Below are 25,322 nucleotides of genomic sequence, written 5' to 3' on the forward strand. Positions count from 1 at the left end.
CTGGGCAGGGTAAACACAGAGGCTTGAGCAGCAGGCGCAGGAGCCTGTCAGCTGCCTTTAGTCACGTGAGACTGGCCCTCACCAGGAGGAAGGCCAGTCCTTGAAAGAGGATGAGGTACCCGATCATTTGGGGACAGCCCAAAAGTCTAGGTACCAGGCATTCGAGATCCAGTCAAGCTGATTACATGGCCATCCAGTGAGCTGGCTTAAAACTTATTTATAACTTTGCTGCGTTGAGACACTGTTCTTGGGATATGTTTAAAAACTAGACCTCAGGAAAGGATTAAGAATCTCAGTGATTAGAAGTGTCAAAACCCTAGCAAAGCCCAATTTTTCATAGACAGGTGTATTAATCAGGGCGCTTCAGAAACAGAACTGATGGTGTGTGTGTTTGTGTGCATCAGTTCAGTTCAGTTCAGTTCAGTCGCTCAGTCGTGTCCGACTCTCCGCGACCCCATGAATCACAGCACGCCAGGCCTCCCTGTCCATCACCAACTCCCGGAGTACACCCAAACTCATGTCCACAGAGTTGGTGATGCCATCCAGCCATCTCATTCTCCGTCGTCCCCTTCTCCTCCCGCCCCCAACCTTTCCCAGCATCAGAGTCTTTTCCAGTGAGTCAACTCGTCTCATGAGGTGGCCAAAGTATTGGAGTTTCAGCTTCAGCATCAGTCCCTCCAATGAACATCCAGGATTGATCTCCTTTAGAATGGACTGGTTGGATCTCCTTGCAGTATAAGGGACTCTCAAGAGTCTTCTCCAAAACCACAGTTCAAAAGCATCGATTCTTCGGCGATCAGCTTTCTTCACAGTCCAACTCTCACATCCATACATGACCACAGGAAAAACCATTGCCTTGACTAGACGGACCTTGGTCGGCAAAGTAATGTCTCTGCTTTTCAATATACTATCAAGGTTGGTCATAACTTTCCTTCCAAGGAGTAAGCGTCTTTTAATTTCATGGCTGCAATCAGCATCTGCAGTGATTTTGGAGCCCAAAAAAACAAAGTCTGACACTGTTTCCACTGTTTTTCCATCTATTTCCCATGAAGTGATGGGACCAGATGCCATGATCTTTGTTTTCTGAATGTTGAGTTTCAAGCCAACCTTTTCACTCTCCTCTTTCACTTTCATCAAGAGGCTTTTGAGTTCCTCTTCACTTTCTGCCATAAGGGTAGTGTCATCTGCATATCTGAGGTTATTGATATTTCTCCCAGCAATCTTGATTCCAGCTTGTGCTTCTTCCAGCCCAGCGTTCCTCATGATGTACTCTGCATATAAGTTAAATAAGCAAGGTGACAATATACAACCTTGACGTACACCTTTTCCTATTTGGAACCAGTCTGTTGTTCCATGTCCAGTTCTGACTGTTGCTTCCTGACCTGCATACAGGTTTCTCAAGAGGCAGGTCAGGTGGTCTGGGATTCCCATCTCTTTCAGAATGTTCCACAGTTTATTGTGATCCACACAGTCAAAGGCTTTGGCATAGTCAATGAAGCAGAAATAGATGTTTTTCTGAAACTCTCTTGCTTTCTCCATGATCCAGCGGATGTTGGCAATTTGATCTCTGGTGCCTCTGCCTTTTCTAAAACCTGCTTGAACATCTGGGAGTTCACGGTTTACATACTGCTGAAGCCTGGCTTGGAGAATTTTGAGCATGACTTTACTAGCGTGTGAGATGAGTGCAATTGTGCGGTAGTTTGAGCATTCTTTGGCATTGCCTTTCTTTGGGATTGGAATGAAGACTGACCTCTTCCAGTCCTGTGGCCACTGCTGAGTTTTCCAAATCTGCTGGCATATTGAGTGCAGCACTTTCACAGCATCATCTTTCAAGACTTGAAATAGCTCAACTGGAATTCCATCACCTCCACTAGCTTTGTTCGTAGTGATGCTTTCTAAGGCCCACTTGACTTCACATTCCAAGATGTCTGGCTCTAGGTCAGTGATCACATTATCGTGACTATCTTGGTCGTGAAGATCTTTTTTGTACAGTTCTTCTGTGTATTCCTGCCACCTCTTCTTAATATCTTCTGCTTCTGTTAGGTCCATACCATTTCTGTCCTTTATCGAGCCCATCTTTGCATGAAATGTTCCCTTAGAATCTCTAATTTTCTTGAAGAGATCTCTTGTTTTTCCTATTCTGTTGTTTTCCTCTATTTCTTTGCATTGATCACTGAGTGTGCATACTCACATGTATGTGTGTGTATATAGAATTATTTTAAGGAATTAGCTAACGGTGGCTGGAAAGTCCAAAATCTTCATGGTGGGACAGCAGACAAACCCAGGGACGAACCAATGTGCAAATCAATCTGTTGGCAGAATGCCTTGTTGCTCATTTATGCTCTCCTCAGCTTCATCCTCCAGTACTCTTGCCTGGAAAATCCCATGGATGGAGGAGCCTGGTAGGCTGCAGTCCATGGGGTCGCTAAGGGTCGGACACGACTGAGCGACTTCACTTTCACTTTTCACTTTCACACATTGGAGAAGGAAATGGCAACCCACTCCAGTGTTCTTGCCTGGAGAATCCCAGGGATGGGGGAGCCTGGTGGGTTGCCGTCTATGGGGTCACACAGAGTCGGATACGACTGAAGTGACTTAGCAGCAGCAGCAGTAGCTTCATCCTGCATATTTTTTTATTGTTTTAAAAATCCTTTCATTATTGTTCACCTTACGTAAACAACATATTCACTTCTGCCCCACACCCTAGTCTTTATCTTCTGGTTTTTCAGCCACTCTTCCTCACTTCCCACTCTTTTCATACCTTTCCCTTATTATCTCTTGTTTTCGTGATGCTCAGCTCAAAATCCCATTTTTATTCATCCTTTGATGCATAGATGATGACTCTTCCCACAGGGTGTAGGACTTTGAAAACAAGGATTAGGTCATACTTTTCTTCACATTTGTTTATACTGTAGCGTCACCTATGAAAGAGCAGACCATTGCTCCTCCACTCTCAAAGGAATCTATTATAAGGAGATCATAAGCGGAATGTAATTGTGTTAGTGGAAATATCTTGCATGGCATAAACGTTATCTAACTCACTGGCAATAGCCAGCCAAAAAACTCTTCATATTATGATTAGAAATGTTGTTCTGTGTTTTAGGTTTTAGTTCAGTTCTTCATTTTATTCTGTTGAAAGGAAAAGTGAAATTGCAAAACAAATGTAATTTAAAGAATATAGTAAAATGTAGAAGTGTTCCTTAAAAGCCTACTTTACTTTTATTCTTTGGATGTATTTAATTTTCTTTTTCCTTTTTGTCCTGTGCCTCTGACTACTTTGGCTATCAATGATGACAAAACACTTACTTCCTATGATGAATAAATTACCATACATTTCAAAGCCTAAAGTTTTCAAGATCTGATTTGGTGATAGTTTCCTGGGGGAAAGGGTCTCTGTTTAAACAGAGCTATTAAAAGGGATCCTTGGATCAGTTATGAGCCCAAGATTTTCTTTAATTCAAGTTTCGAAACCAGATCATATGATGCATTTTAACTTCAGAAACCAAGCCCTCTAAAAATGTGAACTCCACTGTAATTATAAGATACTTGGAGATCACAACGTAAATAGTAAGCATACATTGTCTTTTTTTTTTTTTTTACTATACCAATAGATATAAGAAATACATACAGAATCTCTTCAAAGAATGTAATATCCTAATATTAATTTATAGAAAACACCATGTCACAACCAGAAATACTGGTGTGTTACATATTTTTAAAGATGACCCTGTAATCAGTTCAGTTCAGTCTCTCAGTTGTGTCTGACTCCTTGCGATCCCATGAAGTACAGCACGCCAGGCCTGCCTGTCCATCATCAACTCCTGGAGTCCACCCAAACCCATGTCCATCGAGTCAGTGATGCCATCCAAACATCTTATCCTCTGTTGTCCCCTTCTCCTCCTGCCCTCCTTCTTTCCCAGCTTCAGGGTCTTTTCCAATGAGTCAGCTCTTCGCATCAGGACCCTGCAATAACCTTGCCTTGGGCTGCAGGTAGAATCTTGTCTTGATGACAATTCCAGCTTCCTATCTCCTGTCTCTGGGCCCCAATTCTCTTTCCTCCTCCTTTCACACTTTCACTGTAAATGTAAATCACTCTCAGTCTGAAAGAAGGGATGAAAGTTTGATCACACCCCTCCCATAGGATATTGTCTCACTTTAGCGGAATTACTGGTAACCAGACACTTTCAAGTCTACCTTGAAAGCCCTGCAGGTTTCTCTCTCACCATTTCCTCCTTATAATTTATAATTCAACCTCAAAATGAGGAATATGTTGCCATTTTATGAATATATGATGAACTCTTGTCTCCAGGCCTTGGCAAAGCCCATTCCCAAGCTCTAATTCTCCTCTTATCCAATCTTAATCTATGTCAGTAGTTCTTATTCCTGTCTTTACCACCCAGGATGCTTAAGAAACAGCAACAAATATGTCAAACAAACCAATATCTGGGCACACCAGTTACACCTGATGTCCTGGGCTCAAAATTTATTGGAATCTTTTCATGTCAGCTAATGTCTAGAGGAGATCAATCCTGGGTGTTCTTTGGAAGGACTGATGCTAAAGCTGAAACTCCAATACTGTGGCCACCTCATGCGATGAGTTGACTCACTGGAAAAGACTCTGATGCTGGGAGGGATTGGGGGCGGGAGGATACGGGCACAACAGAGAATGAGATGGCTGGATGGCATCACTGACTCGATGGACATGAGTTTGAGTGAACTCCGGGAGCTGGTGATGGACAGGGAGGCCTGGCGCACTGTGATCCATGGGGTCGCAAAGAGTCGGACATGACTGAGCGACCGAACTGAACTGAACTGAATGTGTATTGAGGGTTAAGAATTCCTGAAACGAAGTTTTTCTTTTCTTCAGGAGTTCTACTTGTATCTCTCTCTTCCACCAGGAAGTCTTTATTAGATTTCCCAGAACTAGGTTAGAGCTATTCATTTATGTGTTATTATGGTATTTTATTTCTTATGGTGCTATTAATTTTATTATTTAAAATGTATCTACTGATGACAACCATGTGCAGGCATGGTGCTACTTGCCTGGGTAATTGAGGAAGGGAGGAGAGGGCAGAGGAGGGCAAAGATGACAGTTATTTGTAGAGCATGTGTTGTGCTTTATATTGCTCATCCCTTCCTGAGGTTCCTATGCTCCTCCAGGAAACACCATGCCATTTCTAAATGACTGAAATGATTGCATGCTGCTGCTGCTGCTAAGTCACTTCAGTCATGTCCGACTCTATGTGACCCCATAGATGGAAGCCCACCAGGCTCCCCCATCCCTGGGATTCTCCAGGCAAGAACACTGGAGTGGGTTGCCATTTCCTTTTCCAATGTGTGAAAGTGAAAGTGAAGTCGCTCAGTCGTGTCCGACCCTCAGCGACCCCACGGACTGCAGCCTACCAGGCTCCTCCATCCATGGGATTTTCTAGGCAAGAGTACTGGAGTGGCTTGCCATTGCCTTCTCCGGAAACGATTGCATAGTGTCGCCTATATTTGATTGTTTTAACTTATGTGTTTCTTTTATTCTGTAGCATTCAGCAGAGTGAAATATTCAGAGTCATTGTTTATAAATTGTGTTACTAGAAAATTTGAATACTTTTTATCATGGCACATGACCTATGTTTTAGATTGATGGCTCAGATGGTAAAGAATCTGCCAGCAATGCAAGAGACACAAGGAGATGCACTTTTGATCCCTGGGTTGGGAAGAGCCCCTGGAGAAGGGAATGGCAACCAACTCTAGTATTCTTGCCTGGAGAATTCCATGGACAGAGGAGGCTGGCCTGCTACAGTCTATGGGGTTGCAGAGTCTGTCAGGACTGAGCAATTAACACTTTTAGCTAGATTTCTTTAGAGATTTAAATGTGGGAAAATAAACCCATGTTGGGGGTTTGTTTCATATATTTTATCTCTCATTAGAAAAATTCACAAGCAGATCACCATAGATTAAATCTGCCCACTTTCTTTGATAAACAGTACTTGGAGAAAGTCTCCATGAATCTTAAATTCAAGGAAGCTGAGAGAATACAATTACTTTGCTCCTAACTGAATTCAGACTGAGTAGAGATTTTTGACAACTGGACTATAAGCTGAAAGTCTGAATGTGCTGGATGTTTCAAATCTGCCTCTCCCGACCCACTCTCTACCCTTTTCTATCTTGCTCTGTCCTCAGGAGAGGCTGAAATCTAGGGACAGTCCTTCTTGCCCTCTCGCTTTCTTTGGGGATTGGCCTGGGAGAGAAAGAAGCAGGGCATTGGAGGGTGAGAGGACAGAGAAGTTGTGGTTTTTGCTCAGCGCCCTCCCTGCCAGACCCACGGCTGGTGGTGGCTCTCTTCCTCCATTAAGTGTCATAGCCCCTATAGAGGGGCCTTTTACTACAATCTCACCTGATTCCAGTAACCACTCTAGAGGCGGGAATGTTTCCCCAACTCATCGCTGTTGGTAGGTCTGAGTTGCTGCACCTTGTCTGTAAGAGTGGTGTGGTGTGCCATTCAGCACCATGTCAGCAGTGAGGTACTCGTTCTACCAACTGCTAAGGAAGTTGCCCTTAGTCAAAGAAAACCATCTTGGCCAAGTTTCTACTAGGCAGCCAGCAACCAATGGCGGGTCTACTTGGAGAGTGTAAGGACCTGGCCTTCTTGCCTAATAAGGCACACTTTTGAAGGGCTGTACAAGGTCCAGAGCTCATAAGAGACAGACCAGAATCTTTGCAGTGACTGCATCAGGGTTTGGCTCCTGCTTCTACCCAAACTTGCTTCCTTCACCCTCACAGGGGTTGATCCCAAGGGCACTCCCTAGTAAATTTCCTGCAAGAAAATCTTCATCTCAGACTCCACTTCCCTCAAGACACTACCCACACCTTTTGTAAGAGTCTTTTCACTAAATCCTCTTTAATCATCCACTCTGAGTGTGCTATTTGTTTCCTCCCAGATGCTGACAGATATACTCATTGTTTTCAAATCAGAGCATCTGATAAAATCCTAATTTGCCCTACCTACAAATTGCTTTCAGCCAAATTTGTGGATACAATGTGAGGAAATTGTTCTTGGTTAATCTCTATAATATTAACCAGATTAAGGAAGAACTTGTTAATAAAGAAGAGACATTGCAGAGTGAGAGGAGACGTTGTAAATGGCATAAATGTCCTAGTCATCTTAAAGCTTATACCAATATACCAGTATTGAAATTTTTACCAAAACTTATTTTGGATTTAACTTTTGGAAACAACTTTTAAAGGTGAGCATTGTTTTATAACCATAGTCCCCAGAGTGGAGTGATTTTTAGAAGAATTGACAGGCTAGTGAAAGCAAAATTCCAGTAATATAGTTAATAACCACCTTGATGGGGAAGAGAGGAGAAATTTATCTTAATAAATGTTTAGCAAATAATTGGTACTCAGTAAATATTGAAAGAATATATGAATAAAATCCATGTCATTCTATAGTGGCTCTCTGATAAATAAAGAAAGAAATATAATCAAACAATAGAAATGCACCCAACAAAAAGTAATATGAAAGTTTGGAAAGGATCTATGAAATAAGGATTTAAGATTTACGGCTTAGGACAGATGGTAAATGACAGAGGGAGAAAAATCGCAGAATTACACAAGTCTTGTTTTGTTTTTGTTTTTTTATTTTAACAACCAAAATAATCTTTAGAAAGAGTAGCATATATGTGTTTAATTTGTGAAGTAAAGCATCTAATATGGTCAGATAAATTACATGCTTTCAATAAATACAAATTTTAAACTAGGACAGTTTGCATCTAAGACTGAAGTTTCAGTCTCATGGGAAAACTGTGGAGTCACCTTCACAGGGATATTTGAAGGGAATCCTTCATTGGGCAATAAGTTGGATAAACAATTCATGATGTCGCTCCTAATGCGTGAGTTCTATTATTTGAAATTTTTTCCCACACTTGGGTGGGAGACATTGTTCAATTATAAAGCATTCCTTTCCTCTTAAGATGTAACTGAGGAGGTTGCACTACTTGAATGAGGGAAAGCTTAGTAAGATACCTTGAGGAAAGGATCAAAGACTACTGCAAAACTAGCCAGATCGAGTAGCTACATATCGTTCCATTGTTGTTATTGTGATAGAAGATTTAGTTTTAAAAAGTTAAATCATTTTATTACTATGATAATTAGGAAAACCTAAATGATTTAGAATTAGCAACAGGAATATCTTACACTGAGTTGTCATGATTCAGATATTTGGTCTATGGAATAATAATGACAACAATAAATTCTACATGTTTACATAAAGCAAAGAAAAATTTATGTTTTGAATTAATTGTCTGGACTGAGTCAATGGTCAGTATAGTATAAACACAGTCTTAAATAAGAAAATCGGGGAAAAATTTTTTGTCAAATAATTGTGGGAGATTACTGACTTGATAAAACAACTGATTGTTTTTTTTTTCACACTTGTACTAGGTGTGGCACCATTTCAGAAATTATTTCGTTCTGTGTAATGACCAGCTATTTTCCATGATCTCCTGGGAGCACAAGGAGAATGGGTGTTAGTTGCACAAGACAACTTTCTAGTCAGCAAAGTTCTGATATATAGATTACAGTAATAAGAGTGTTTGCAAATTGTTTCCCCTGGATGCCTTAGAAAACAGACAAGTGCCTGTCTGTCTTGGATGGTGTAATTGCAGCCCCGTGGTGCCCTGAATGGGGTCTGAGCTCAGTGACCTCATAAATTTCCAGAGCTACAGCATGGTAGCTTTACTATTAGAGGGATAGAGAATCAACAGGAAGAATCAGTTTCTGTGTCTTAAGAAGAAAGAGTGAGCCAGTTAGGATCCAAGTGAACTTGCTTTGGCTAAGATATTAGTGTGGGAATAAATTCCTGCTTTCCTCATGGTGGAATAGAAGGGATATTATGCTTCCTATTTTACAAATCTAATTATCAGCCTTTGAGTTTGGTGTCCTAACTCCATGTCTGTATCAGTTACAGACTGTTCATCTCTTGAGGTAAAGGAAGCTTTTTGGTTTTTTTTTCCCTTGTTTAAGTTTGGTAAGGAATAAGAATGACCTTTAACCCTGGACACACACTGCCAAGGTATTTTTAAGAGGCAGCCAGGGATAGAGAGTATAACTTTTGACAGTCTGCTGACCTCTGCATGACCCACGATAGAACCCCCTGAAAACGTGGAGGCTGTGCTGCAGTGCCTGGAGTTCAGCTGGTGACTCACCAGGGATCAGGCAAACATGACTAATGGAAAGGAATAAATCTGAATCTCTCTTCTCTTTAGCCTTCTTCAAGTCTTTATGGAAGCAGAATGGCACCCGTTCTCTGGCCATATTTTTCCTTTACACTAATCTCAGCAAATGGTGTGTCATCGAAGATAATGTGTTTATCCTACATTCTTACCCTGAAAAATAGCATAGAACTAAATGGGGAGGAAAATGTTTACACACACACACACACACACATACAGAAAACACATCACATTCTGCATTCTGATGGCATATAATGACTTGTCCATCTTGCCCTTGAATCTAATAAATTGGTCTTTGTAACCAGAGAAATAATATTCTTTCTCTATCTAAAGAGACACTGGGAAAATATCTCAGCTAAAAAAAAAGTCACAGCAACATATGGGCTTCTGGGAACAATGCTACAAAGACAGGCCCACTCGAGTTCACTGCTTCCTCAAGTCCAGCCAGCAGGGCAGTGCCCCATGCCCTCCTTGGCAGAAATTGAAGGAGGAATTTGATTTTGCACGCTCAGTTGCTCAGTTGTGTCCAACTCTTTGTGACCCCATGGACTGTAGCCCTCCAGGCTCCTCTGTCCATGGGATTTTCCTGTCAAGAATACTGGAGTGGGTTTCCCTTTTGTCCTCCAGGGAATTTTCCCAACCCAGAGTTTGAACTCGAGACTTTTGTATCTCCTGCATTGGTAGGAGGATTCTTTACCACTAGAACCACCTGGGAAGCCCTAATTTGAATCTAAGTTTTAGTCGCTCAGTAGTGTCTGACTCTCTGATCCCATGGACTGTAGCCCGCCAGGCTCCTCAGTCCATGGGATTCTCCTGACAAGAATACTGGAGTGAGTAGCCATTCCCTTCTCCAACGGATCTTCCTGACACAGGGGTCAAACCCTGGTCTCCTGTGTTTCAGGAGGACTCTTTACCATCTGAGCCACCAGGGAAGCCCTCTCTTTAACTGAGCAGTGAAACAGGGGTCTAGTACTCTCTGGAGTGGCAGCCTTCCAGTGTTTCTCATGCCAGGAAAGTGCCCTCAAACAAACCCAGACTGTCAGAGTCCCTGGGTCTGTCTCCTCTTTATCAGCATGCCAATTCTTAGGGGGTGCAAATCCAGGAGTGATGGGTGAGAAATGGGTGGTGGGTGGCTGTGTTTCCACAGTGAGAAGGTGGCAGAAGGGAGCCTCCCTGCTGGGACCTTTCTCGGCCGACACCTATTCCTATGTAACAAGTGCACTTTCAGGTAAAAGTAATAGATAGTATCCTATTCAGGTGATGGTGGAGATTTTTACCTTTGCTTTTGACAGGGAAGCCATGTAGTCTGCAGAACATAGATTAGGTTACATACAAAACCTAGAAGTAGAAACCCCTGTAGCTATGTCATGAACCCCATGGGATGCAGATATGGGGCTCTGATTCATTCCTCTTGTAAGACTTCAGGCCCACAAAGATCCTCAGAGGTCCTCGGGGACTAGGCGAAGGGGAAATTTATGAGCCTTCATTATTCTGCCTCTCCCTTCCCTGTCCTCCTAGGGCTCTGTGTGGAAATAGAGGTCAGACATCTGACAGGTAGGATCTGGACTCCCAGCCAGATAGCTCTCCCAACGCTTGTCCCTGGCACCACTGCTGAACGCATGCCTTAAAGAGTGGCCATTTCCTCTGGGGTGTGTGTGTGTGTGTGTTAGTCACTTAGTCATGTCCGACTCTCTGCTACCCCATGGTCTGTCAACTACCAGGCTCCTCTGTCCATGAAATTTTCCAGTCAAGAATGCTGAAGTGGGTTGCCATTCCTTTCTCCAGGGGATCTTCCCAACCCAGGGATTGAACCTGGATCTTCTATATAGTAGGCAGCTTCTTTACCATATGAGCCACCAGAGAAGTCCTTTGACCAAATAAAATTTAAACCAAGAATTTCACCTTATAGACCATTTGCTCTCTGCCTTTTCAAGATAAGGTAATAGTACTCACAACCCCTCTGCCTTGAACTTTCTGGAGAGAGAGAAAATGAAAGCATTGATACTTCTAATACTGTTGATCTACCAAAAGTAAACCTCACCAGTAATTCCACAGTCTCTAAAATAGAGCAGGGCAATCTACCAAATTCATTTAAATAAATTCTTCATATTGTCTAGAAAGTTAAATTTTCCTAAAGAATTTTAGGACATTCTCATTTTCCTAAAGAATTCATTAAAATTATTTTAATATATTTTACTTTCTATTTTTAATTGGAGGATAATTGCTTTATAAGGTTGTGTTAATTTCTACTGTACAATGTGAATCAGCTCTAAGTATACATATAGCTAGGCTTCCCAGGTGGCGCTAGTGGTAAAGAGCCCACCTCCCAATGCAGGATACATAAGAGATCCCAGCTTAATACCTGGGTCAGGTAGATCTCGTGGAGGAGGACATGACAACCCACTCCAATATCTTTGCCTGGAGAATCCCGTGGACAGAGGAGCCTGGTGGGCTGCAGTCCATAGTGTCGCAAAGAGTCGGACATGACTGAAATGACTTAGAACGCATGCACGCATACATATATCCCCTTCTTCTTGAGTCCCCATCCCACCCTTCTGGGTCATCACAGAGAGGGTGTCTTTTCTCCAGTTACCAGTCAAGATGCACGTTCACTCTGCTCTCTGGTGCACTTGTGAACAGCGAGGCCAGCTAAGGAACACAGTCATGACATGTGCGGGTTGTGGCACAGCCAGGGTTAGCACGCCCAGCCCTCTGCCTGGTTCCCTAGCTGCCTGGGCTTGGGAGCTTCACCTTCTGGGTAGAGATTGGCTGCTTTTCTTGTTTATCTTGTTTCTTGACATCCTCTTGTCACATCAGAATTGTTTTGTTTTCCTTCCGACTTAAAAAATTATTAATAAACTTGGCTTGCATTCAAGGAAGATAAGCAAGCCAGGATGCATGTTTATTCAAGTCTGGGGCCTATAATTTTGTCTGCTGCGCCCACTGGGCTGCAGTCTCACAGGAAGGATGAGTCTTCCATATGCAGGGGTATATAAATAGCAAGGCTTTGTGATATGGGAGCAGCAGCCTTAAAATAGCTGAACTGGAAGATGTTATGATAATGCTATTTTTTAGGTTTATACATCTGTGCAGAGTGCAGCTTCTTAGTATGTGTGCATAATGTGTTAACCAAATGCCTTACAGACAGGGGTTGGTGTTGTTTGGAGGGGAGCAAGAGTGGTGACAAAGCCTCAGTGTGTTGGTGTACAGAGGAGCAGAAGTTAGGCAAGGAGTCACAGTGCTGGGGAAGCCAGATAACATCCTTCAAACCATTCAATCTGATTGCTGGCTAGACATGCCATGAAAAAAGGGAGAAAATGAATCTTAAATGCTCACGTGCCAGATGGCTAAAATCTAAGTAACAGTTTTCTATTGTGCAGGGCTGTTCATTTGTCAACCTTAGGGATTTATCTCTTAAGAACTTCCTCTCCAGTTAAGTTTTACTCCAGTTGGTTTTGGAGCGGGGAGGATGGAGTCTAGTCACTGGCCAGCCGTGAGATAGAGTGTGTTTGGATGGAATACAGAGGCCAAAGTCAACCTTATTTTTTAGGATAATAGATTAGTTTGGAGTGTAAGAGGGGATCTTTATGTTAATATCATTTTTCCTCCTTAATTTTTTATTTTTAAGAAATCTTGAATGTAAGCCTGTATTTATTGTTTGTGCGCTATTTAGTTGACTAACACACTGAGCTTTATAGAGTGAGATATTCATTTTTCACTATAGTATTTTTATAAGGAACTCATCTGGTTTTATTGGTGAGAGAGTCCCACACTATGATTTTGACTATAAAAGTGAAGCTTTTTGTCTTTTTTCTATAGATTTTGTGTGCATACACACACAGACACACACACACACAGACACTCTACTCACCACATCTTTTCCAAGATCCAGGACAACATCTCCAGGAGCAATTTGAGCTTATAACTTAATCTAAACACAGAAAAGAAACTGAGGATAAAAAGGCTAGATATCTGCTCAGTGTGGCAAATAAATCTTCATTTATTTAACTCACAAAGTCATCAGTTCAGTTCAGTTCAGTCGCTCAGTCGTGTCCGACTCTTTGTGACCCCATGAATCACAGCACGCCAGGCCTCCCTGTCCATCACCGACTCCCGGAGTTCACCCAAACTCATATCCATCGAGTCGGTGATTCCATCCAGCCATCTCATTCTCTGTCGTCCCCGTCTCCTCCCACCCCCAATCCTTCCGAGCATCAGACTCTTTTCCATTGAGTCAACTCGTCGCATGAGGTGGCCAAAGTATTGCAGTTTCAGCTTTTGCATCAGTCCTTCCAGTGAACACCCAGGACTGATCTCCTTTAGAATGGACTGCTTGGATCTCCTTGCAGTCCAAGGGACTCTCAAGAGTCTTCTCCAGCACCACAGTTCAAAAGCATCAATTCTTCGGCGATCAGCTTTCTTCACAGTGCAACTCTCATATCCGTACATGACCACGGGAAAAACCATAGCCTTGACTAGATGGACCTTTGTTGGCAAAGTAATGTCTCTGCTTTTTAATATGCTGTCTAGGTTGGTCATAACTTTCCTTCCAAGGAGTAAGCGTCTTTTAATTTCCTGGCTGCAATCAGCATCTGCAGTGATTTTGGAGCCCAAAAAATAAAGTCTGACACTGTTTCCACATCTATTTCCCATGAAGTGATGGGACCAGATGCCATGATCTTCGTTTTCTGAATGTTGAGCTTTAAGCCAACCTTTTCACTCTCCTCTTTCACTTTCATCAAGAGGCCTTTGAATTCCTCTTCACTTTCTGCCATAAGGGTGGTGTCATCTGCATATCTGAGGTTATTGATATTTCTCCCAGCAATCTTGATTCCAGTCTGTGCTTTTTCCAGCCCGACGTTCCTCATGATGTACTCTGCATAGAAATTAAATAAGCAGGGTGACAATATACAACCTTGACATACTCCTTTTCCTATTTGGAACCAGTCTGTTGTTCCATGTCCAGTTCTAACTGTTGCTTCCTGACCTGCATGCAGGTTTCTCAAGAGGCAGGTCAGGTGGTCTGGGATTCCCATCTCTTTCAGAATGTTCCACAGTTATTGTGATCCACACAGTCAAAGGCTTTGGCATAGTCAATGAAGCAGAAATAGATGTTTTTCTGGAACTCTCTTGCTTTCTCCATGATCCAGCGGATGTTGGCAATTTGATCTCTGGTGCCTCTGCCTTTTCTAAAACCTGCTTGAACATCCGGGAGTTCACGGTTCACATATTGCTGAAGCCTGGCTTGGAGAATTTTGAGCATGACTTTACTAGCGTGTGAGATGAGTGCAACTGTGCGGTAGTTTGAGCATTCTTTGGCATTCCCTTTCTTTGGGATTGGAATGAAGACTGACCTTTTCCAGTCCTGTGGCCACTGCTGAGTTTTCCAAATTTGCTGGCATATTGAATGCAGCACTTTCACAGCATCATCTTTCAAGATTTGAAATAGCTCAACTGGAATTCCATCACCTCCACTAGCTTTGTTCGTAGTGAGCCTTTCTAAGGCCCACTTGACTTCACATTCCAAGATGTCTTGTTCCAGGTGAGTGATCATGCCATCGTGTTTATCTTGGTCTTGCAGATCTTTTTTGTACAGTTCTTCTGTGTATTCTTGCCACCTCTTCTTAATATCTTCTGCTTCTGTTAGGTCCATACCATTTCTGTCCTTTATTGAGCCCATCTTTGCATGAAATGTTCCCTTGATATCTCTAATTTTCTTGAAAAGATCTCTTGTTTTTCCTATTCTGTTGTTTTCCTCTATTTCTTTGCATTGATCACTGAGGAAGGCTTTCTTATCTCTCCTTGCTATTCTTTGGAACTCTGCATTCAGATGCTTATATCTTTCCTTTTCTCCTTTGCTTTTCGCTTCTCTTCTTTTCACAGCTATTTGTAAGGCCTCCTCAGACAACCATTTTGCTTTTTTGCATTTCTTTTCTATGGGGATGGTCTTGGTCCCTGTCCCCTGTACAATGTCACGAACCTCCGTCCAGAGTTCATCAGGCACTCTATCAGATCTAGTCCCTTAAATCTATTTCTTACTTCCACTGTATAATCATAAGAGATTTGATTTAGGTCATATCTGAATGGTCTAGTGGTTTGCACAAAGTCATAGGAAAGTGATTTTGGTCTCTGATGACTCATGAACCTCAAACTGAAAGGTACACTTTCTCTACTATGCTGGAGCTTCCTTGCATTGTTTTGGGACATCTCTATGGGAACTATTGCTTACACCTTAGTAAAATTCACAGACCTCCCCATGGCCCAAAGAACTCCTTAGTCCAATGGATGGAAAGCTAAGTTTAGATGAATAGCTTGGGAGCCTTATTGTAGCCCAGAGATGTGATAAGAACAGGGGAAGGAGTGATTAAGAGAGCTGTGAATAATGCCTGCATTTTAATAGGAAGTCCAATTAGATCTTGATTATTTTAATGTGGAGGTGTTTTTAAAGATCAAACTATAAATAGGAAACACATCATTTTGAAAGAGAAGCCTGATCTTTGTTAAGAAAATGAACTCAGTCCTAGAAACTGTGACTTTATATTTTGGCAGAATGACTTTTATTTTTTCATAGCTTTTATTAGGGAAAATTCCTCTGGAATTTCACAAGAATACCTTTAGGAAAAAAAATATTTATTCTACCTATTAGCCACAATCTGAGGTTCAATGCCAAAGCAGATTTCATTGTATATTAAATTAAGGGAAAAAAAGTAAGAATTACTTCATTGTATACTAAATTAAGAAACATAATGCTTCTTATGTTTAAGAAACATTACAAAAATTATTCTATTAAGTTTCAAACATCATGGAATTTGTTCAAGATTTTATTTATGTTCAAGCATTTATAATATGTGTTGCTAATTACATGTATTCATTTTTTTTTTAATTGAAACATTTGGCTAATATTGAGCCCTATCCCATATAATAGATAAAGTAAGCTAAAATTGTGGTTTTGGAATTCATTCTTCCTATAACTTCAAATCATTGTTTTAAACTGTTTATATTGCAGCGCCTGAATATTTAACACATTCTTAGTGTGTTTCTTTCTCAGCTTCCTGAGTGAAAGGTACTGAGTAAACTAATGGGGGATTTAAAACAAAGGAAATGTATCTTCCATTTACCCTCAAAATCGCAATAATCCAGTGTTGAAAGTCAGCTAGATCGTGTTGCAGGACTGTATCCCTCCCCTCACATCTTTCTTTTTATTTTATATGAAAATTGACATAAAGATAGAGCAGTAATCACTGTGTAAGTGTGAATAACTTCTGTGTAAGTGACATCTTACACAGAAGTGGTTTCATAGATGATAAATGCAGTTATTTTATGAACTTGGAAGTGACCAGTTTTACAAATATACAATTGATGGCTGCCTATATGATTTAAGACAACAAAAGCTTCCTCCTCTTTCAACAACACTGCTATCTAGAATATCTGCTGTATAGGCACTTAATCCAAGTTGCACAATGCCAGAACTCAGCACATTAGCGTAGTGATTGGTCTAGGAGTATGGCAACCCACTCCAGTATTCTTGCCTGGAGAATTCCATGGACAGACCACGGGGTTGCAAAGAATCGGATATGACTGAGCGACCAACACTCAACTCAGACTTGTGACCAAGCACAGCCAATAAAATTCTTCCCTAATGTGGGCACTAGAAGAGAATACCTTTCTTCTATTGGACGACAAGCCCTAAGACAGACTTGTACTGGCAGTGGTTATCTTTCTGGGTATATGGGAAAACTTGTCTGAAAATGAAGAAACAGAGATAAATGGAACCACAAGATTGAGAGGACATCTCCATTATGTTTTTAGTGTCCCTTCATCTAGATATAGTCCTTGGATTTCTCAATGATGTAAATTAATATTTTTCCAAAAAACAGTTTGAGTTAAATTTCTTTTGCATGCAGTTGAAAGGATACTTATTAAAAGCTCAAGAAAACTCAGCTCCGGATGCTCTATAATTTCCCCTCCTAAAGTTTTTCTTTTTGATATCTGTCAAACAAAACAGAATGTGTATTAACTCTTCATGATTCTACTCAGTTTTTCTAACTGCAAGCACTATTATATATTTAATAGAGTGTTAAAAATGTACTTATATTCAGGTATATAGCTAAAAGCACAATTCCTCTTAGCTGTGCAAGTTACTCTTGTAGGGTGTGGGATGACAGTGCCTTTTTAAAAGTACTTGGTTCTGTAAATTAACAGTGACATTATACTCAACTTTAAACAAATGATATTTTCCTTATTACCGAAACCTAGATTAATTGCTTGGAAATCATTCTCATTTCTCTACTTAGCTTTCAAATTTTCAATTATTAGTATTTGAATTTATTTTGACTTCCATTAATTCAAATTCTGATGGTCAAAAAATTAGACTTTAGAGTCCTGCATCTTAGATATATTTTCACTAGTGATTTACTCAATAACCTTGAGATACCACTTCAGCTCATTCGCCATATGGAATCTCCATCCCTCTGTCAAATTTTGTTGATGAGAATCATTTCCACAAGACTCCTAGGAGATTTAGAAGATAAATGGAATTTGTGTTGAAATGAGAAATATATTTTTTCTGGTAAATGTCCCTATACTGGCTTTGAATATGTACCAAATATTATTTGCATAGAATTGCAATGAGTGAGGTAGCCACATTTGTGTGTTACTTTTCTTTTGTAAAAAAAAAAAAAAAAAGGTATTTCCTGTAAAATGTTTCTGGCAGTCCTATAAAATGTTTCTCTTTGAAATAAGGGGAAGAATAAACATATAGATTTCTCATGAGCTTTCAAAGAATCCTTGTGCTCTGTTCCTGACATAATTTCTTGTGGTTCTTATTCTTCCAGCAGTCAGAATAAAAACTCTCGATTCATCCTGTCAAAATATTTCTTGGGAACTGAGATAAGAGCAACTTTGCGTCTCTTATCAGCGGGTCTTGCCCCTTGACTCCATGCTGCACATAGCTTATCTGATGGCACGCTGTTATTTATGACTATAGTCTGGCTTATGTTTGTACACTGTTTAAGGAATTAGCTTTGAACATCCTTAGTTGAAAAATTGGTGAGAACTGTTCCTCAGTGTGTGGTCTTTTACTTTCTTCAATTAAATGGATTCATAAACTGTTCTCCCCAATATCTGGTTGGGGAAATTTTAGATTATGCTTTCCGTAGGGAAATATCTCTAAATATAAATTATGTCTTCTATGGTTTAAATATCTATCTCTAATGTTGTAACTGGAGAACTTAAAAGAAATTTTATTAAAATCAAATCCAAAGGACAGTCTTCACGTGTCTGAATGTCTTAGATTTTTCATTACAACTTAGGGATTGTATGGACTTTGGTTGTTGTTGGTCATATACCACTTACAGTCCTTTTATTTTCACAAATTCTGATGACACACTCAGAGGCCACTAATAATTGCCAGGCTCCTCTGTAATTAAGTCCTTGTGCTTGGCCACTCTGGCTTAAGAATTCATTCTGCCTCATTATCAAGGCCCATTCCAGCTCTTAAAACTGGTCATCTGTCTGATAACATTGAAAGCAACCCTCATGTTCTAAAATTGATTCATTTTTTAACTGACAGTATTGCTAAAAACATGATATTTCACACTTTCTCTTCCTCTCTTTTTTTTTTGTTTTTAGTACTTGCCACTGGAGATCTAACAAAATCTTGGCATCTGATAGGAAAGAGTTCACTGGCTAGTATATCCCACTTTCCTTCGTATATCTCCAAGATGAATAATGAGACATCTATGCAGTTTTCACGTTTACAGCAGCTCATCAGAGGACAGTTTTGTAGGAGGAGTCCAACACGTATGTTTAGTTTACTTATGCTTTATTCTCCAGAGACTTTATTTTGCAGGATATAGATAGAATTAATGGGCTTGGGTTCAGTGGTAAAGAATCTGCCTGCTAATATAAGAGACAAAGTTTTGATCCCTGGGTCAAGAAGATCCCCTGGAGGAGGGTATGGCTATCCACTCTCAAGTGTTCTTGCCTAGAGAATTCCATGGACAGAGCAGCCTGGTGGGCTACAGTCCATAGGGTCTCAAAGAGTCAGACACTACTGAGCATGGCATGGCAATGGGCTTGGTTAATCATTTGTGAAGATTTTCCTTTGAAGGGGTATGCTTCACTTAAACAATCAGCTGTGCTCCTAAAGGCCATAACTGGGAGGAGAGTTCAGTCATAATTTGGTGGTATAGTCAGGGACTCTCAAGATATTGCTCAGAAATGTTGTATGGAATCTGTTTGATCAGTTTAAGCAAGGAGAGCTGCTTCTGTGTGGGCCATAGAGATCTCATAGCACTTAGAATGGTTCTTGATCCTTTGGGAATGTAGACATGGTACCGATGCTAAAACACTGTAGACTAGCGCCATGTGTAAACAACTGTCAGGAGACAATTACAGCTTCCAGAGGAACCATGATGGCAGTCACTTTTCTCCACGACTCCATTTGTGAGCTTTTCTGAGTTAGGTGAAGCTATGGCTTGTGAAGTTCTGGAAAAAGGACATCTCTTTAGCACAGCAGGGCTGGACACCAAACATCATGCAGTGCTACCCTCAACCAGCCAGGATTCCACCCAGGGTTAAAAACATAAAGAAAAAGCCTCACAAAACTCTCTTATGTGTAATTTCTTCTTATGCCAAGATAACAATTCCTGGTATTCAAGACATACCAGAGAATTCCAGCGTGTGTGATGTCCTCAGCTCAAAGGATGCTCTCTCCCTCCCCCAGATGGACATAGCTACGTTTGCGTGATTTAACTCGGACGAGACAGAAGGAATTACCTATGCTATTTATTACTGCAGTGGTTTGAGAGAGGGCCAGACTGCACCCCACATCTGATGCAGCTGGACAGTCATGAGGCCTCAAATTGCCTCCATATGATGTAGGAATCCTCCACGCTTAGCAATTCAAAACTAGGACTTTTCCTTTCCTCTTCTTTGACCTCATCAGTCACACGCAGTGTTCTCAGTAACTGCTCTCAGCATGGCCCAAATCAAGCTGAGAGCTCCTGAGTTCCAGTCCTGGTTCCTCTTTTTTTCAGGGAAACCCAAGCTTAGATGCCAGGCTGGCTCTGGGAAGGGTACTGAAGTCCTGGCAGGGAGAGGTAGTAAGAGATGAGGACCACCTAATGGCATTTTTCTTGTGTAATTTTCGACACCCCGTTGGTTTTCTAGGCCCAAGTGTGGCTGAACCATATCAGCCTTTGCTGTTTCCTGTGCTAATTAGCGTTGCTTTCTATCAGAGAAGCCGGCGGAGCTGACTTTGCAGTTCCTTCCGTAGTATATCATCACTCTTGCCAGTTTTCTCCAGATGATTTTTCTTCAGCTCAGTAATTAGTCATGTTTGTAGAAAATGGTTTGGGATGTTGAGATCAGAGAGATGGCCTTTGTCCATGTTCTGGAAAGTCTGCTTTCCTGCTAGTTCAAAGATGTGGAGGAAAGAAATGTTGAGAAGCTTTGACCTTGGTTTCAGAGAGTTCAGATTCATTGTGGCCGCATCAGTTAGTTTCCTAAGTAATAAAGCCACTTAGACATCCTCTTTATATCTTCTTTTAAAAGCCTCTTGTTTTGCTTATAAAATAAGAAATCCTATAAATATACAAATCATGCTATACTTGGGAAGTAAGTGGATATGCTAGCTTACTTCACTGAAGCATATTTATCATGCTGCTAACTCCTGGAGTAGTTTAAAATTATTCCAGTAGTCCTAGCCAGATTGTGCTATCAATTTCTCACTGATTAAAAATATTTCATTTAAAATCCATACATTTCTCATATTGTCACTATTTGTTATGTCCTGTGCTACCATTGTGGTTTCCCAGGTCGTGCTAGTGGTAAAGATCGTGCCTGCTAACGCAGGAGATGTGAGAGACACAGGTTCAGCCTCTGTGTTGGGAAGATACCCTGGAGGAGGGCATGGCAACCCACTCCAGTATTCTTGCCTGGAGAATTCTGTGGACAGAAGAGCCTGGCAGGCTACAGTTCATAGGGCTGCACAGAGCTGGACATGACTCAAGCGACTTAGCATGCATGTACATGCTACCAAATGTGAGTAATTTAGCTTGGGCAAGACTTTGCACTTTTCCTTGCTTCATTTTGCTCTTTCACAAAGTAGAGGTAGTTTTGTGATGGTTAAATGCAGTAATGCTAGCCTAATAACTGGACATAAAGTAATAAAAATTAGGGGTAGAATGAAGAGAGCTAAGAGATTTCAGAGGCTGAGGTGGTGGAGGGATGGGCATTGGGAGAGGCTTTATAGAAGGGGTGCTCTTCTGCTGGACCTTGGAAATTAGTTGGGTCATATCAAGATGGGAGGAGGATATCTCATACCAACGGGACAGGGATGCTGAGAAACAGGACTGAGAAAGTGAGCTTAGTTTAGCTAAAGAACAGTGAGGAATTAGCAGTAGAATTGGACTCTCAAGCCAGACGATTACTGGGGGCTTTGGATTGCCTAGCCTAGCTAAGCCACTTAGACTGATTCAGAGACAGGGTTTGGTAAAGTTGACATCAAGAGTTAGATTGGATTTCCAGGTCTTAGAATCTAATCTCCACTAGAGTCTATTTCCACTCTAGAGTCTATGCAGGACATGCAGGAATTACGTGACACAAGTCTGATTCAAGGTGATACTGTCTTATTTCCTGTCTCACTCTGGACAGGGAGTGTGCCAGGAGCAGCTATGTTTTTTGCTCCTGTTACCCAAGGATGAATGTCCACTGTGGTGTGATTCTTGAGCCAGAGGAATATTCTGCACCATTTTTACTAGCTGTCTTCAGCCATGTTAAGTGTTACATAAAGCTCATCCAGCAAGCCCATGTTGCCGAAGTGCCAGGTCCTTCCTGTCTTCCATATGGAACCCTCTTCCAGGGAACACTCACACAGTCAATACCTTTTGGTGAGAGAGTTCACACTGTGAGTAGGCTTTGTGCTTGATTCTGCCCTGAGGGAACACAGCAGCAGATTAGATTAGCAGCCTTATTGGCCTTTGCAGAAGACAAAAATCCAGACACAGTGTCTTCTGGAAAATGTTCTGAAGCCCAGTGGTTTTAGCTGAGGCTGATTTAAAGCTATTGACCAACATTGTAAAGCAACTATACTCCAATAAAAATTAATTTAAAAAATAAAGTTTTTGACCCATTTTATAACATTTTATAACAGCATGAATTTCTTGGTGAACCTTTATGGTGGGCATATGCTATTCTCTTAAAATCAGAGTAACATAAGACCCAAAGGGAGTGACATTTATTATTCCAGAGAAGTTTTAGAAATCATAATATGTATAACTTTCCATGAACTAATCTACATTTCTAATTTACAGGCAGGAGATGTTAGCTTGTATTGTCAGTCTTCCAGCCAAGGGACGATTACTCACTGTTCATTTCAGATCTTAGTTGGCTACAACTTGAAGTGATTTTGCAGCCATGAAGCATTCTATTCTGAGGACTGTTTCCCTTTCTGTCACTGTCAGTGGACTTCTCTGTCAGTATCAGATTTATCTGTGCCAGCCTCTAATGGAAAGGATAGTAATTTTATGATGACTTCCTCATCCTTTAGGCAAGCTTTTATCAGATGCGCTTGTTAGGTTCAAGAGCCATAGGATAATGAATATAGTTGACGTTCAACAACTATTTCTTAGCAACTATTATGAGCTCAACATTCAAGTCCTGAGCCATGTTATGATGTGTTTATGGACTTCAAATTCGTTTTACTTTTTTTTAACTTTTTTTTTTTTGGCTGTGTCACATGGCATACAGGACCTTAGTTCTGACCAGGGATCAAACTGCACCTTCTGCAGTGGAAGCTCGGAGTCTTAACCACTGGACCACCAGGGAAGTCCTTTGAATTCTTTTTTAAAGTCAAATATCTGTATATAAATATCTTTTAAATAGAATCATAGATTAGGAAGTTATTTTGATATTCCTGAGATAGCATTCAGCACTCTGCGTAGTTCCCCACCACCACCACCTCTCCATCCAATCTGCATCACTAGCCTGAGACTTCTTTCTGCCTAGTCCTTAGACATCTGGATTTGTTTCAGCTCCTTAGAGATGCCAAGCAATCTTCTCTCTCAAATCTTGCAGATACAGTTTCCTTTCCTGGAATGCTCTTCATCCCAACTGTTCTTTCCACTAGCTAGCCGCTCCCCTGCATTCAGGTCTTGGCTGGACTGTGACTTGTTTAGGAAAGCATTTCCTGAACTCTTAAGGCTCAGATCTCTTTGATTTATGCTCCCATATCTCTGGTTTATGTATGTTTTCTCTTCCAGAATTTTATATGGCTGAATAATTTGTTTTAAGTCTGTTTTTTGCATAAGACTATGATTTGCACAAGAGCAGGTGTTTTGCTCACTACTGCAGTTCCAGAACTTAGGATATGTACAAAAGACATTTGATAATTGGCTAAGAGATCATTTTGTTTGAACCTTCTTTTACATCAGTCTTCTGAAGCCCAGAGGTGATAAATGGTTTGTATAAGGAATGCAGGAGCTGAGTTAACATTCAATTTCCTGACTCCCAGTCCTATGTCTATGCTTCTACAATGCCAGAGTGGGAGAGCGGACAGCTGGGTTGTGGGAAATGCTCTAGGTAGCAGAAGTGACAGAGGCGGCATTCTGCATATATGCCCTTGTTTTCCAGCCAAGCTGAATTTAAAAAAAATATATTTTGACATATTTTCAGATTTACAGAAAAGTTGTGACTATACAAAGAATTATTGTATACTCTTCATCTAGATTCTCCAAATGTTAACATTTTATCTTTTTATCTCATCATCATCAATCATGCCATATGTATATGTATACATATATATGTGTGTTCATTCCCTGAGTTGTTCGCCAGTATAATGCAGATATGATATTTCCTTGTCTCTCACTAGTTTAGCCTGTATTTTATTAAAGAAAGAACAATACCTAACCACAATTATCAAAATTAGAATGTTAAACATTAATACATTTTTATGTAATCTACAGTCATTCATATTTTACCACTTATCCCCGTATTTACCAATTATTCTAGCAAAAGAAAATCCAGGATCATGTGCTGCACTCTGATGTCATATCTCTTTTAACATGGAAAAGTTTCTTTGTTTGGTTTCAGTTTTCTAGAAAGTATAGGCCAAGTGTTTCATAGACTGTCCCTTAACTTGGATTTGCTTGTGTCTCCTTGTGATGAGACTGGTTTTCCACTTTGGGCAGGAATGCTGCAGAATTAACATTTCGTTCACAGTACACCGTATCAAGAGGTGTACAGAGCTCATTGCCCCATTGCTGTCAATGCTGACTTTGATAACTTAAAGTGCTATCTGCCAGTTTTCTCCACTGCGGAGTTATGATTTTCCCTTTTGTCACTGACGAATCTCTCTAGGGAGATACTTTGAAAACATGTAAATATTCTGTTACTTCTTAAAATTTCACCATGCGTTTTAGCACCACTAGAGATGCCTGACTCAGTATTTTGCTAAATGGTATTTTTCTAATTTTACAATTTCTTCCATACTTTGCTTGTTAACTTAATTTTCTTCCATTCGTTTGTTAAAAGCAGCTGAACCCATGGATTATTGCTTTATTAATAGGTTTTAATAATTTATTATTATTTATTTAGATATTCACATTATGTCAGCTTTGGCAAGTATGAGTCTTGCACACTGGCTCCTGGAACCTTTTGTTGTGTCCTCATGTTTTAGTTGTTTACTTTCTGGTACAACAAGATGTTTCAAATTCATTTTGTCATCTCCCTGCCTTAGACTTAGAATTGGCCATTTATCCATGGAGATGTGATTATTTCTATGGAGCATAATCACTTCTAGACCCTTTCACACATTTGTATCTATTTTTATAACTGCTTCCATGTCCGTGTATCTACATTTCTCCTATTTGCACATAAAACCCAATACTTTATACTGATATCTCCATTTCCAGTCCAGTGCCACCTGGTTCCTTTTCCATTTCTCCCTTTCTTTCATTCCAGCTTTATCCCTTCCCTTATTTATAACCTCCCTTTACAACAGTGAGAAACCTGCCTCTCATAATCCCAATATAATAACTCATTTTCTAATTCTACAACACAAAGAAAATAGTTTCAGAAGTGCTAACCCATGCC

The 25,322-nt window shown here is 40.6% G+C and overlaps 1 long non-coding RNA gene across 1 annotated transcript in view; it reads left to right on the forward strand.

Annotated features, from left to right (window-relative positions):
- Positions 1-25,322, forward strand: part of LOC148774994 (uncharacterized) — a 322,880-nt gene that overhangs the window by 173,143 nt on the left and 124,415 nt on the right. The window lies entirely within an intron of this gene.

Source organism: Moschus berezovskii, chromosome 18 (assembly GCF_049115385.1).
Source record: "Moschus berezovskii isolate FMDL1 chromosome 18, NW_MosBer_1.0, whole genome shotgun sequence".
Lineage (NCBI taxonomy): Eukaryota > Metazoa > Chordata > Mammalia > Artiodactyla > Moschidae > Moschus > Moschus berezovskii.